This window comes from Meleagris gallopavo, chromosome 3, assembly GCF_905368555.1.
Source record: "Meleagris gallopavo chromosome 3, MGAL_WU_HG_1.1, whole genome shotgun sequence".
NCBI classification, from domain to species: Eukaryota; Metazoa; Chordata; class Aves; order Galliformes; family Phasianidae; genus Meleagris; species Meleagris gallopavo.
The window spans coordinates 33,512,462-33,527,096 of NC_139406.1; the positions used below are offsets into that span (position 1 = coordinate 33,512,462).

The 14,635-nt window shown below is 37.8% G+C and overlaps 1 long non-coding RNA gene across 2 annotated transcripts; it reads right to left on the bottom strand.

Moving 5' to 3' along the window:
• Nucleotides 1–8,324: 8,324 nt before the first annotated feature.
• Nucleotides 8,325–13,365, bottom strand: LOC146544657 (uncharacterized). 2 transcript variants are annotated; one of them, XR_014882377.1, is made up of 3 exons: nucleotides 13,233–13,365; nucleotides 11,853–12,016; nucleotides 8,325–8,506 (listed from the first exon to the last, which is right to left on the bottom strand). It is a non-coding gene; the product is annotated as an uncharacterized LOC146544657 (long non-coding RNA). The 2 variants fall into 2 exon arrangements; XR_014882378.1 differs by having other exon boundaries at nucleotides 11,853–11,960; nucleotides 13,233–13,356.
• Nucleotides 13,366–14,635: the final 1,270 nt, after the last annotated feature.

The following is a 14,635-nucleotide window of genomic DNA, read 5'->3' on the forward strand; positions in this document are numbered from 1 at the left end:
AAATATTGGTCATTGATTGGCCTTGCTTTAGTGAAAATGCTGATGAGACTTAGGCTACCCATGGCAGACCTGATCTTGTTTTCTGTAAAAAATCTGAAAGAATGCTTTATCCCAAGTTGGGAGTACCTTTTCTCATTGACTCATTGTCCTAAAGTATGGGATTTTCCACCACATCAGTTATTTCTGTCCACAAACCAGCCATCTCTCTAGACCTCCTCTCCCTTCCTCTTAAAAGGAGAAGCCCTAACCTCTAGTGAAAGCAGAGCTGTGTTCTCATTTTCTTTACACAGAGAACCAATAGCCATCAAATATATGCTCTACACAAACAGGGTGGCAGTGGTGTGTCAGCAACTGATGATCAGCAGACAAGGCTGAGACATGATCTGGAGCAGGAAATGCGTAATTACAACCCTTCTGCAGCCAACAGATATAGAGATGTGGTCCAGCTCAGGGGCAGGTCCCTTCATAATATGTGACTATCTCCTGCTAAATGTCCAGAGCAAAGGTGGCATGCTCAGCCATAATTTAAAGGACCATGACATGAAGGAAGGGTTATGATGTTTAACTTATTGGCCAACCAAATGTTATAGGCCCAACCAAGTTCCTATTAGCAATAACTCAAGTCCAGCAAGGAGATTTGACATTCAAAACTGATGAGCACAAATCCCCTGAGCCTGCTCCGACCCAGCCGTGCTCAGGCCACTTGGTAACCCGAGTGACCTGGGAGTCAAACCGTGATAACCCTCTTCAATTTAAAGAGCTTCTTCTCCCCCTCTGTCTGAGCTCTGACTCTGTACAATAAATTTCCCAAAGAGCATAAAGAGCCATCTAGTGTATATCAAATCAATATCACTGTGGCTTGCAGCGATATCTGAGGCTACAGTTCACAAAATAAACTAGGCCAGGGGCTGGATTTCTGCTCTTGGCAATCAATCAGACTCACTGGGTCATAGATTTTAGTGTAAATTAACACAGCAGAAACAATCATGCTCCCCAGATGATGATATAATACAGTATTTGCTTTTATTTTTTCCTCCGTTTCATTGCTCATGCTCAGTGGCTAAGCTGTACTGAACAAAAATAATAAAAAGCAATGATTAGAAAGGTGGTGGTAATCATAAAGCAGAACATTAATATTCTCCTGACAAATGTATATAAAATACACGTAAAATATACACATAATAATAAAGGGAAGAAGGAGAGAGGAAATGGTGTTAAGTCACTGATGTTTTTGCTAAAGAATTTTAGAAGTAACCTCATAAATCCTTATAAGTGGTTATCATTTTCTTCCTCACCAGATTTGAATGCAAAGAGGTTAAATACTCCATTATTGTCCTCGTACACCATATCCCCTACACAGAGTGGAGCACACTGTCAACACATTTTGCCACTTGTGATTTGGGCTCTCCCATTGTGTACTTAAACATTGCCAGTACTTTTCCCCAGCAGAGTTTTGATTTGTTTTCTTGGGTATATCATTGATATAGGAAAAGAGACATTTGGGATATCACGATACCCATCTTTACACAAATCTCATCTTTTGAAATTTTCTCTCAGTTTCCTGCCTGTGAAAGACTTTCAGGAATTATTATAATCTCTGATTATTCAATTGATGTAAAACGGTGTATTGTATTTTCTTTCAGAACCTCTGAAAGAAATGTCAATATTTTCAGTATTAGCAGGACATTTTTGGAATTATAAACACTCATCGTATAATGTTATTTTATCTCATGCATTGTCTCAAAATATTTTACAGAGAGGATATGTGATATGCATAAAGGAGACTAAGTAGAGTTCTATAATTTTTGTAAAGCCAGCTGGATGTTTAATTAATGCGACAGAAATTTCAGAGAAGCAACTGTTTTTTTCTTTAAGCATTCAAACCTTTACATTACTGTTCAGATAGTGTAACTCCAGTCAGAATGAATTTATTTGCAAAATAGCTAATTAGATTATATAAACAATATTTAGTTTAGATATAATAGAACACTAATCTGTGTGCAAAGGCTACATGGTATGGATTAGAACTGTGTGAGAATAATAACTACTGTGCAGGAGTGGTTTCTGTTGAATAGTCAGAATAATAAGATTTATCAAATAACAGTTATAAGCAGGAATTCATTTCTTAGATTAAATTTATCCACTATTTTCTGCCAGGGGCATAAAGAAACAGAGGCTTCAAAGGTAGCTCACTTCTGAGATGATTGAAAGCAAATTGTACATTACTTAGTGACAAATCTACAGTTCTGTTCTCTGTCTAAAGAAAGGAGCTGAATTAAGAAGCTGGGGAAGGGGAGCATCCCATCAGTGCTCTGGTGTGTCCAACTCAGTAAAGCTCTCGAGAAGTTTCTATAAGGTCAAGATATGCAACTGAAATTAGGGATATACTACCACAACAATGTCGCAAATATTTTCAATCCTGTGGTGAGATGCCAGCTGGACAAGCCAAACGCAGTCATTTCAGGGGTGGTTGCTTAGTGTCCCTCCATGATAACAGTTAAGAAACTTACCTTTGCAGTGTTTCAAGTCATTTTATTCAGTGCATATGCCAGAATATTACTTGGACTTCCAATTTTTATGTATTGGAAATGCATTTGTGACAAGTAAATGAATATTTTTGAACATAAATGAATATAAAGACGAGTTGATTGGTAATAACCAACATGGCTTCAGTGAGGGTGAGTCATGTCTGACAAACTTGGTGGCCTTTTATGATAGAGTTACAGCATCAGTAAATAATGTAAGAGCAACTGACCTCATCTACCTGAACTTGTGCAAAGCATTTGACACTGTCCCGGATGACATCCTGGTCACCAAATTGGAGAAAAATGGATTTGATAGATGGACCATTCACTGGATGAAGAACTGGCTGGATGGTTGCACTCAGACAGTTGCAGTCAATGGCTCAATGTCCAAGTGGAGACCACTAACAAGTGGCATTCCTCAGGCATCAGTGTTGGGACCAGTGCTATTTAACATATTTGTACCTAACATGTACAGTTGGATTAAGTGCATCCTCAGCAAGTTTGCAGATGACACCTAGATGAGGGGTGTAGTTGACATGGTGAAGGAAAGGAATACTATCCAGAGAGACCTGGACAGACTTGAGAGGTGGGGTTCCTTCCAGCCCAACACAATCTATGATGATTCTACGATTATATGACAACCTTAAGAAGTTCAACAAGACTAAATACAAGGCCTCGCACTTGGGTCAAGGCAGTCTCAAGCACAAATACAGGTTGGGCAGAGAATGGCTTGAGAAAAGAATTTGGGGGTGTTAGTTAATGAAAGACTCAACATGGGCCATCAATTTGCACTTGCAGCCCAGAAAGCCAACTGTTTCCTGGGTTGCATCAAGAGAAGAGTGACCAAGAAGTTGAGGAAGGTGATTCTGCCTTCTTTGCTCTTGTGACACCCCACCTAGAGTTCTGCATCCAGTTCTGGGGCCTCCTCCAACAACAAGAAAGTCATCAAGCTGTTGGAATGGGTCCAAAGGAGGGCCACAAAGATGATTAGACAGCTGGAGAACCTCCTCTACAAAAACAGGCTGAGAGCTGGGGCTCTTGTGCCTGGAGGAGAAAAGGCTCTGGGGGGACCTTATAGCAGCTTTCCAGTATCTGAAAGGAGCATACAGGAAAGCTGGGAGGAACTTTTTATAAGGGCATCTAGCGACAAGATGTGAAGAAATGACTTTAAACTGGAAGAGGATAGATTTAGACTAGATATTAGAAAGAAATTCTTTACTGTGAGGGTGGTGAGACTTTGTAACAGGTTGCCCAGAGAGATAGCAGATGCCTCCACCTGGAGGTGTTCAAACCCAGGCTGGATGAGGCTTTGAGCAACCTGGTCTAGTGGGAGATGTCACTGTATATAGCAAGGGGGTTAGATTATCTTAAAAGTCTCTTCCAACTCAAACTATTCTATGATTCTTTGATTTTGTGTAAGATAAAGCAAATTCCCCCTTCCTCAAATGCAAATAAAACAACTAATTCAGTAGGTTGAAGAAACAGATTTTCCTGCTTCGTGATATTCAGTGTAGGAATAATTGAGTTACAAACTTTTGTAAATTATTTGTTTTGAACTTACCTTTGAATTAAAAATAACTTTGGATTTCAAATAATACTTTTGTTGCCTTCATATCTTTCCCTGCATTTTGTGTTCATTTAGCAATATCTATCTGAAGTAGCTCTGCATCTTTTGAGTGCTGCAGTGATAGTAATCCTTAAATAGGAAGTAAAATGCTGATATCTATCAATATGCTCTGCACAGTAGGCCATATGAGAGATTTGCATTACATCACTAATGGACTTTCCAGAATTATAATGTCCTTTCAGTGAACCTTAACTAAGTGTTGAGTTTGTAAAGAAAACTGAAACTCAGGGAGTCACTTGTGGTTTAGGATTTTTTTGCACAGCTTCAATATACATATACAGGGAGTCATTGCAGTAGGCCAGAGATGTGTTTCAGCCACTTGTGAGACAGTAATGTTAATACTTAAAAAAATTGCTTCCTTACATAAAAATGTTTTGTTGCTCCATTTTGTTTGGTTTAGTTTGGTTTGGCTTTTTTTTTTTTTTTTTTCTTCTTTTTAAGTACATTTCTGCCCATTATTTGTATGTTTGTTTGTTGGTTTTTTCTTTTTTTTTTCTTCAGTTTTCCAGTTGAAGAAAGAAGGCAAACATTGGTATAAATATATATCTTATTCTATGTATGTGAGAATATATGATTTTGTGTGTGTTTATCTGTATATAAAAGTAATGAAATATTCACAAGGCTAGAAGAAAGAGGAAAATGACAAATGAATTCTACAGTCCAGTGGTCAGGATACTCCCCTGGGATGTGGGAGAATCCAGTCACAGTCCCTGCTGAGATGAATGCTAATTATGTACTAGAAATAGAGCACTTCCAGTGGGAGAGATTAAGAGGCACCTATTCACTAGCCTAAGGATTAATTCACCTTGTGAGAGATTTGTGTTCAGAAACAGTTGGGATTTGATCCTAATTCACTCACAAGGTAAGCACACCATTCATCAGGCAGTAAAGAGTGCTTCCCCTGAGTGTGAGAGGGAAAACCAGCTCCTGGCCATTGGATAAGTTTTTATGCTGGAAGTGAGATAGGCAGGAGCACACCTTGCTTTTTAAGCTTGTGAGGACTTGCATTATGACTCAGTTATAGCAACACAGTGACAGCCTTTTCTACAAAATTCTGTGGGCTTGAGAGTTTCCCTAGTAGAAGTACATAAGGAATGCAGATATATCTGACATTAAAGAAGATGGTGGTGGGAAAACATGGAGGATAGAAGGCAAGAGAATAGGAAAATTGAATGTATTTGAGTCTCCTAAAGTAAATGTTTTCTTCTGTATTCTCCCAATGAATCTATGGCAACGTAGTGTTATTTTTTCCAGTGTACACTTCTGATGTCTGTCTCTGTCTTCTCTTTTCCTTGCCACAAGTATTCCATGCCAGGTCTTGGAAATCAGGGACATTTTTATGGGACTCCCTTTGAGATAATGCTGCCCTGGAAATTGCCTTGGTTTAAGGTAAGTCTGTGGTTTCAGTAGGCCTCAAAACTATCATCTTTGCTTGGACAGGGATAGACAAACATTCACTGGGAGGGATCCAAAAATCACAACTCAGATGGCAAGCTGAGGGAAAGAATACACTGGGGAGTAATTATTCTTTCACCCATTGAGATGAACAATGACTGTCATGTATCAAGGTCCTTTTCACATTGAATTTATAGAATGATATAGTCACAGCATCATGGAATATCCTGAGTTGTAAGGAATTCACAAGGATGGTGGAATCCGACTCCTGGTTCCTCATAGGACTACCCAAAATTCATAAAACTTTATCATTTCTAAACTACTTTTGTACTCTGTGATCCATAAGCAACTGTTTAGATCTCTCTCCAGGCCGTTCCCATCTGATTTCCAACTACAACTGAAGATAAACTCCATCTAATGAAACACCTTGATGACTAAGTAGAAATCATAATCTTATAAACAAAAATGGCATTCATCTTACTAAATGGTATCATACTACATTTTGGTATGCAGAGGAAAATTTTGTAAACTTTTTTGTAAATTTTGTCTGAAGGTGAAACACAGTCAAAGTGCTTATATTTCTGCCACAGTAACCTGATTTTTTTCCTCTGGGAATATATTTTTAAATTCACTTTAGCATTTGAAATATTCAGTTTATTACTGGAAAACAGATTATCAAAATTATAGTGTTAGTTTCCTTATACTTAGAAGAAGAACATCTTAAATTAGAAAGCAGTTGCCCCACTGTATGAAACACCAGTCACATCTTTAAATCTTGTCAGAAACCTGGTAATATCAGATTTTAGTCCTACTTCTCAAAATTTAGTTCTACAGAGATGATAACTATAATCCCTACAAATAAAAACGAATGCTATGTTCCTTACAAGTTCTAAACATCCATTAGTTCTTCTGGGATTGAGGCAAAGAAATCAATACCAAACTGGATTAATTTGAGGGTTGGCCCCCATAGCTAATTTTACAAATGGCACTGAAATTTAACTGGTATTTTTTATGTATACTATTTTTGTTTGGTGGCCATTAGGATTATTAGCATGACTTATTTTCTCCATATTACTGCTTTTCATAAAGTTAACTAGTAGAAATTGTGCCAAGAATGAAAAAAACAAATTAGTTCACTATTTAAAATAATAAAATGATACAGTATTAAAATGGCAACAATCCTGCCCTTACAAAAGTGGCTGATGCATGACTAAACTAATTGGTTTACAAATGTTATGGCAAAATATAAAGCAATAAAGGTAAAGGCATATTTTCCCATTGTTTTACTGAATGTCATAAACAACCACTAAAATTCTGGAAAGTAATTCTCCGCTTGTTTCTCTACATAACATTAAAAAGCAGCTTAACTTAAATGGTATACCATGGAAAAATCATTTCTAATTATTTTAAGTAATATTTAGATCAATTCATAGTAATCTTATTATCTTTCATGTTTATGTCAGTATTAGATTACTTTCATGTTTATTTAAGCTCTTTTGCTTTTTAGAATGTCTGTTTCAAAGGCAAATTGAGCACAGTTAAAATAATCAATGTCCTTTGTGGTTTCAGCATATGCAAATAACAACAATGGTTGAAAGGAATCTCATGCTTCCTTATTCAAACTATTAAGCTTTTACTGAAGAAAAATAGAATTATCCAGTTAATCATATCATTCATTATTACTACCTGCATATTGGTCTGTAACTTGCAGTCTATTAAAGAAAACTAGAGTCAAAGAGGGATGCTCAGACAAAGTATATCAGCTGGAAAGACTCAATGCCAACATTGCTCAAAAATGTTCGTTATTTTCTTGTGGCAAAGAGATACAACAAGCCTGGTGCTTCAAAGCCTGGAATTTACTTGGGAAGATCTGCATTCAGTTTCCTACTGTGCTACTGACTTTCTAAGTGATTTCTGAGCTCTATCCTGAAGGAAAACAGCACTTAGCTACCTCCTTCGTCCTGTCTTTTGCCCACCGCTCAGGCAGGTGCAGTATTTGCAAAGTGAGGGTGCAGAGCAGCCTAGCACAGCTTTCACTGTGGGTACAGTCACTCTCCCAGGCCACGTTGTGAGTGATGAAACCAATTCAGCAGGCTGTCTGTACATGAAAGCACTCATTAGCTTCACTAAGATTTCCACAGGAGCCATAATTGCAACTGTGAAGTGCAGACAATTTCTCAGCATGGGTCAACTTCTGAAATGTTTAATGAGAGTGAAAAATTCCTGGACTAATTGCTAGTGTCTTATTCTTGCTTGTTTTCTCCTTAATTCCACCTCATGTGGTTTGTGCCTGACTGGTGTGGAAAGAAAGTGAACATTTTGCTGGGACTGTGTCAGGACTTTAGGGACTCCATTACAACAGAAGAAGCAATGTCTATAGGAGTACAGTGGGGCTCTCTATGTACTACTAGTCCTCAGGTCATTCAAACTACAGCTGCCCAAAGTATGAGGGTATGCTGCATTTCCTGATGGTTTCTGCATCTAAGATCTTTTCTGGACAAGAAAACTCAAGCTCTGCAAGAGAGGAATGAATGGCACATCCAAGGCACAGCTGAGTTTTTCCAAGATACAGTAATACAGAAATCATTATTACAACTACATTGTAGTCCACATTTTTTAAAAGGTCAGCCTGCAGATTTATACTTCTTCTCCAACTAAAACGTAAGCCCTGTATACCCATTAAAAGATAACATGCCATCGTACTGTCAAATGGCTGTGTGCTGAGAGCATCTGTAAGATAACACTTTGATTTGAAAAATAATAATAAATTGATCTGCTTGATTCTAAAATTGTTTTGTTCATTGATTTTTGTAGGCAGAAAATATAAACTTCTTTCTATAAAAGAAATAGTAGTAGGCTGGGTTGTCTTTTCTTAATGTTCATCTTTTAGAACTGCCTGCACAGGTAGGCATCCAGGCGGGTCTTGATTATCTCCAGAGAAGAAGAATCCACAACCTCCCTGGGCAAAAACAAACAAACAAACAAACAAACAAATAAATAAATAAACAAAAATCATTTGGTAAATTGTAGAAAGGTTTAACAAAAAATATCCAGATTTGCATCAAAATCACAGTTTTCCAATGTTGTTATGTATTAAGAGCTAAGGTTTCAGATCACACGCCACTGGAAAAAAAAAAAAAAAAAAAAAGGTTTCCTATATTTACCCTACATCCCCCTTTCTCCTGAGATGGGCTGTGAAATAACAGTGCAGATACTAGTATCTGACTACTCCAAATAAAGATCTGGAAGGATTTCCTTCTCATCGAATTTGAAATTGGTAAGTCTGTTGCCATAATGTCTCAACCTCATCGATATCCCAATCAGTTTGCAGGAGCAGTGGGACTTCTAACTCCTACTTAAAGAAATCCTTTGTTTTATCAGGTAGTTTGTCTATTCTTATGGTAATCAGAATCAAATCTACTCAGAGGTGTCATTTTTATGGTGTAGGATATAAAAGTTGTCAATAGAGACAGAATCTGCTTCTCATATTTTTTTCCAAAGGGAAAGGCAAGATTTGGGTAACAGTGTTAAGGTGGCATAGAATATAAAGGCCTTGAAAAATTATCTTTGTTCTAATAAAAGGTATTACTTCAAGGCATACCACACACAAGCAGGGAACAAAGAATGGATATTCTGTGGTTCAGTTGTTCTGTGTGATAAAAGGAGATATTCTTAAATGTAGTACAAAATTAGAAAGCCTAAATATTAAAAAATCGTTAGTCTAGCTTAAAAACTACAGACTGCAACAGTGTGTTTGAGTGACAAAGCTCTGATGGAACAAGGAATTCATTTAATATCCCAAGGAATAACAAACAGCAGTAAGATTCTTTAAAGGAAACATCAACAGAAGAAGTAAAATTTTAAGTATTGCCAGTTTGTGGCATATGGTGCAGCATTGATCTTCCTTTCTAAAGAGTATATTCCTTGAGTCAGATTTTTTCCTTAGAACCTCATCTGCCAGTAACAACAACAAAAATTACACATTATAAGTATTTTTAATTTTTTTTTTAGAAGCTTCATTTTCATGAATTCTGAATCTTTTTTCTTTTTGCGATGAGAGAAGAAAAAACAATTCTACAAAAGATTGCTTGAAAAACAGGAGACTAAGAAGGTGGTAATTGGTTAACATATAAATAAATAATCAGCATTCATTCCAAACAAGACTAAATAAATATTATGTAATAGAAGAAATAAGAGAACACCTAGTTTGAAATGCAAATTTTAAACTTGTGCAAGAGAATAATTTCCTACATTTAAAATTCACTTGTGGGATTCACTGTTGCAGTACATATTTGCACTAAATAAATATCTTATTTATGCATATAGTTATTAGATATAAAAGTAAATGCAGTCATAAATGCATTATTTTCTTAAGAACTCAGCTGTGCTGTCCTGTCTTCTCAGCACCTTCAATAGTCCAAGGAAAAAGATTAGCATGTCCAGCAGTGTTTCAGATGATAACATATGTTGACTGGAGCTGTGAAAGAGCTTATTGCTTTCCTCTGCAGTGGATTCAGGTTGCTGATTTAGGAAATTTGACTATGGGACCTTTTGAGGTCCTTCATAACCTGACTTATCCTATGAATTATTCTTCAGTCATCTTAACTAAGAACCTAGAGCGTTTGTCCACATTAATGATTTAGCTTCTGAATTTAATCTCCCAATTTCTTTCCCTATGCTTTAATTCATGCAGGCAACTCAGATAAAATAGATCTGGAAGATAGCTCTGAGAATGTATTTTAATGGAGTACTATAGCTGCAAAAGGATATTCTCTCAGTGGGACCACACTGGAGCTATTCCAAAGTCAAAAAAACACTGGAAATGTGTACAGTGGGGATGCTGGTCCCCAACATCATCTGCTGTGCTCTGCAGACCCACTCTTTCTTGTTCTGCGCTGCTTTTTGATGTAGGCATAGAAGAAAACTGTATATGTCAAAACTTTGTGCTCTATCCACTGTGCTGATTTACTTCACTAGCATTTTAGAACTTCCAGTCTGCTTATACACAAGAACCAAAATACTCATTTACCAGAGTTCATACAGTACCACAGAAATAATTTGCAACACTTTTACTACAGTGTACATAGCTTTTGAAAGATTAATTTTCCTTTTTTATTTCTTTCTTTTGGGAATGTTGCATAGAATCTGTAAAACTATGTATAATATCAGGTTTGTTTAACTTTCTAAAGCAGCCATTATTTATTCACAGTATACTTACATTTATTGGGAAAAAAAAAAGAAAGAAAAAAGCTTAAAATAAAATATTGACATCATTTGGAAAAAAAATAAAACAACCCTAGTGCTATAGTGTTGTGGCACAACTCATTGCTACTTTCGATGAATCTCCTATTTTTATAATGACCCAAGGAGACCCGAAATATATTACTAGAAATCAAAACAATGCAAATAAAAATGACATTACATGCATTCCAGCTTTATTTGAAAAGGTCTATGCTCAGTGTTACTTTTGAAAAAGAAGCAATAGTGCTGAACATCTCACTGTTTTACCTCTAAAGGTACTGGACCACATCACAGGAAGAGCAATCAATATTGGTTAATAGGCCAGATCTGTGTTACTAGTATTCTTTACAATCTTGACATACTTCATTTTATGTACAGATTGCCTATGAAAACTTGTGCTTATATCTTGTCTAGACAATGCCTTACATGGCCATTCAAATTAATAATGTGCCAGAATTATCTTATGTTTAATGCAGCTGTGCTCTGTATTGACTCTGAAAATTAAATTTACTTCATGGTGCCTATTGACAGCTGAGTCTCAAGCATATTTAATGGATTTGAATGGAGTTTGGGCTATAGCTTTTGCCTCCGAGCAAAATGTTGATAGCTAATAATTTTCATTAGAAATGAGAGTGTTTATCTATAAACATTGCATTTCTCAGTAGATGAAGTCAGCTTAAAAAAAAGTATAAGATCATCTTTCAGTTCACCCAAAATGCCCAAAAGGAATCAAGAGAAAAGAAAAATAACCTGTTTGCTATCTTTAACTGCAATTCTTTGCCTTATTAACAATGCATTTGCAAATATGTAGTGAGGGAATCCTATCAAGTTGAGAAAAATAGCTTTAGCTCAAAAAGGCAGAGACAATACCTTGAGTTGCATCTGAACATAATGAAAAAGCTCATACATAATATATTTATTGACAGCCCTGGAAATTGAACTTTTTTATTTACTGACAGCCTACATGCTGTACAGACACTGTGAGTTTCTTTCTCTGCTGAGCCAACATACTTTTACCCAGACAGAAGAAACCACTATTACTAAAGGTAAGACAATTTACTCACTATATCCACTTGTTCTTTGGGTTATCTTTGAGATGTCCAATAAAGGTGTCAGGCAGTACAAATTCTTCTGATCACTTTCCTGTTGCAGAATGTGTTCTCAAGAGATGTCTAACAGGAAGATATGTTGCTTACTGACAATATGAGACTGACTTCTGCCAGTAAATCTACAGGTAAACAGTTATACACCTAATTATTTAAAAGACTAAAAGATTTTTACACAAATAACCAGACAATTTCATTTTATAATTGATACACACATGAATTCTTCTGGTTCTAGCAACCATAGGTAAGCAGCTAAAATAGCCTTTCCTGATCTTTTTGGTGCCTCATCTTCCCTCTATCCATCAAGTGAGAATTCACTGCCGCATGTCCTTGGCAGTACTACAGTGCAAGTGATGTTGTGTAAGGCATACAGGTTGCATGACATTTTTTGTTCTTGGTCTCCAGTTCTTCTTAAGTCTTCGAAATTTTCAATTTGAGGATGAAAAATATGAAGAGTTCTGCCCTTTGGAATTAGTTTGGCCCACTTGGAATTAAATCCAGTGAGGAAGGTCAAGGACAACATGAATGGTTTCTTTAAGTATGTCAGTAGCAAAAGAAAGACTAGGGAAAACATGAGTCTGCTACTCAGTGAGGTGGGCATCTTCCCTGGTAAAGGATAACATTGAGAAGGAAGAGTTACTGAGCACCTTTGCTTCAGACTTTACTACTAAGACTGCCCCTTGGGAATCCCAGATCCTGGAGCTGGGAGAGAAAGTCTGAGGAAAGGAAAACTTCTTGATTGAGGAGGATCTGGACAGAGATTATCTAGGCAAATTTGATGTACACAGATCCATGGGCCCTGATGGGATGCACCTATGAGTGCTGAGAAAATTGTCAGAAGTGATTGCCAAGCCACTGTCTATCATTTTTGCAATGTCAGGGAGAATGGGAAAGTTGCCTGAGGCCTGGAGGAAAGTCAATGTCACTCCAGTCTTCAAAAAAGGGCACAAAGGAATATCTGGGAAACTGTAGAACAGTCAGCCTCACCTCTACCTCTGGGAAGGTGATGAAACAGCTTATTCTGTATGTCATCTCCAAGCAAGTAGAAGAAAAGAAGATTATCAGGAGTGGTGTCATGGAGTTAACCAAATCAATTTACGCCCGTGACAGGGGGGCAGTAGGCCCCTGCCCTCCTCCCCCACCCCACAAAATGGGAAGGAAGGAAGGGAGAAAAAAAAAAAACAAAAAAAACAGCAACAACAATCTATGGAGGAAAACTTATTCTACTAACTATGATAGCAGAATGCAAGATAACACAATATAATACAATCTGATTGAAATCGAGACTAATAAATCAAATAAGAGAGGAGAGAGAGAGTTCCTGAGACCAAGTCAAACCTGAAAGGCTTGGAACGGCTAGGAAAGCACCCTCCAGCACCCACTGCCAGGCAGTAAGAGACCGCCCCTGCCGGAAGGGCCAGATCCCATGACTTCCGTAATGTATAGGGATAGGTACCTGGAATTGGAGCATTAACACTTTAACTCCCAGTACATTATATGATGTTTTGATGCAGAATACTGTAAACCCAAAAAAAAACCATGACAAGTGGTCAACATGGATTCAGCAAGGGGAAATCATGCTTACCCTGTCTGACAGACTTATATGATGTCATGACCAGCTAGGTGTAAGAGAGAAGAGAAGTGTGTGTTGTCTACCTTGTGTTCATCAAAGTTATTCACACAATATCCAATAACATACTGATAGTGTGCTTAGGAGACGTGAGATAGGTGGGTAGACAGTGAGGTGGACTGGGAATTAGCTCACTGGCAGAACTCAAAAGATTGTGATCAGTGATCTAGAGTCTAGTTGGAAGCCTGTAGCTAGCAGTGCTCCAGGGGGTTGTGCTAGGTCTGGTCTTGTTCAGCATCTTCATCAGTTTCCTAAGTAAAGAGATAGAGTCTACCCTCAGCAAGTTTGCTGATGATACAAAGCTGGGAGAAGTGGCTGACATGCAGGAAGACTGTGCTGCTATTCAGCAAGACCTGGATAGGCTGGAGATTTGGGCAGGCAGGAACCTGATGAGGTTCAAGTAGGACAAGTGTAGAGTCTTCCATCTGGGGAGGGCTACATGCATGTCTACAGATTAGAGGCTGACCTAGAAAGGAGCTCTGCAGAGAAGGGCATGGATGTCCTGATGGTCAACAGGTTGACCATGAACCAGCAATGTGCTCTTGTTGCCAATTAGCCAATGAAATCCCGGGGTGCATTAAAAGAGCATGGCCAACAGATTGAGGAAGTGATCCTCCCCCTCTTCTCTGCTGTGGTGGGGCCACATCTGGAGTATTGTGTCCAGTTCTGGGCTCCTCCGTGGAAGAAAGTCAGGAAACCTCTAGAGAGAATCCAGTGGAGGGTGACAAAGACATCTCCTTTATGAGGAAAGATTGAGAGACCTAGCACTGTTCAGCCTGGAGAAGTTTGAAAGAGGATCTTATTAATGTGTACAAATATAGTAAGAGAGGGTATCAACAGAATGGAGTCAGAATGGTCAGAATGGTGCCTGGCAACAGGACAAGAGGCAGTGGTCTCAAATTGAAACACAGGAAATTCCATCTGGCCATGAAAAAAATCTTCTTCACGGTGAGAATGACAGATCATTGAAACAGGTTGCTCAAAGAGGTTGTGGAGTCTCCTTCTCTGGAGATATTAAAAACCTGCTGGAATGCTTTTTGGTGTAACTGACTGTGGGGAATCCCCTTTAGCAGAGGAATATGGACTAGATGATCTCCAGAGATTCCTTTCA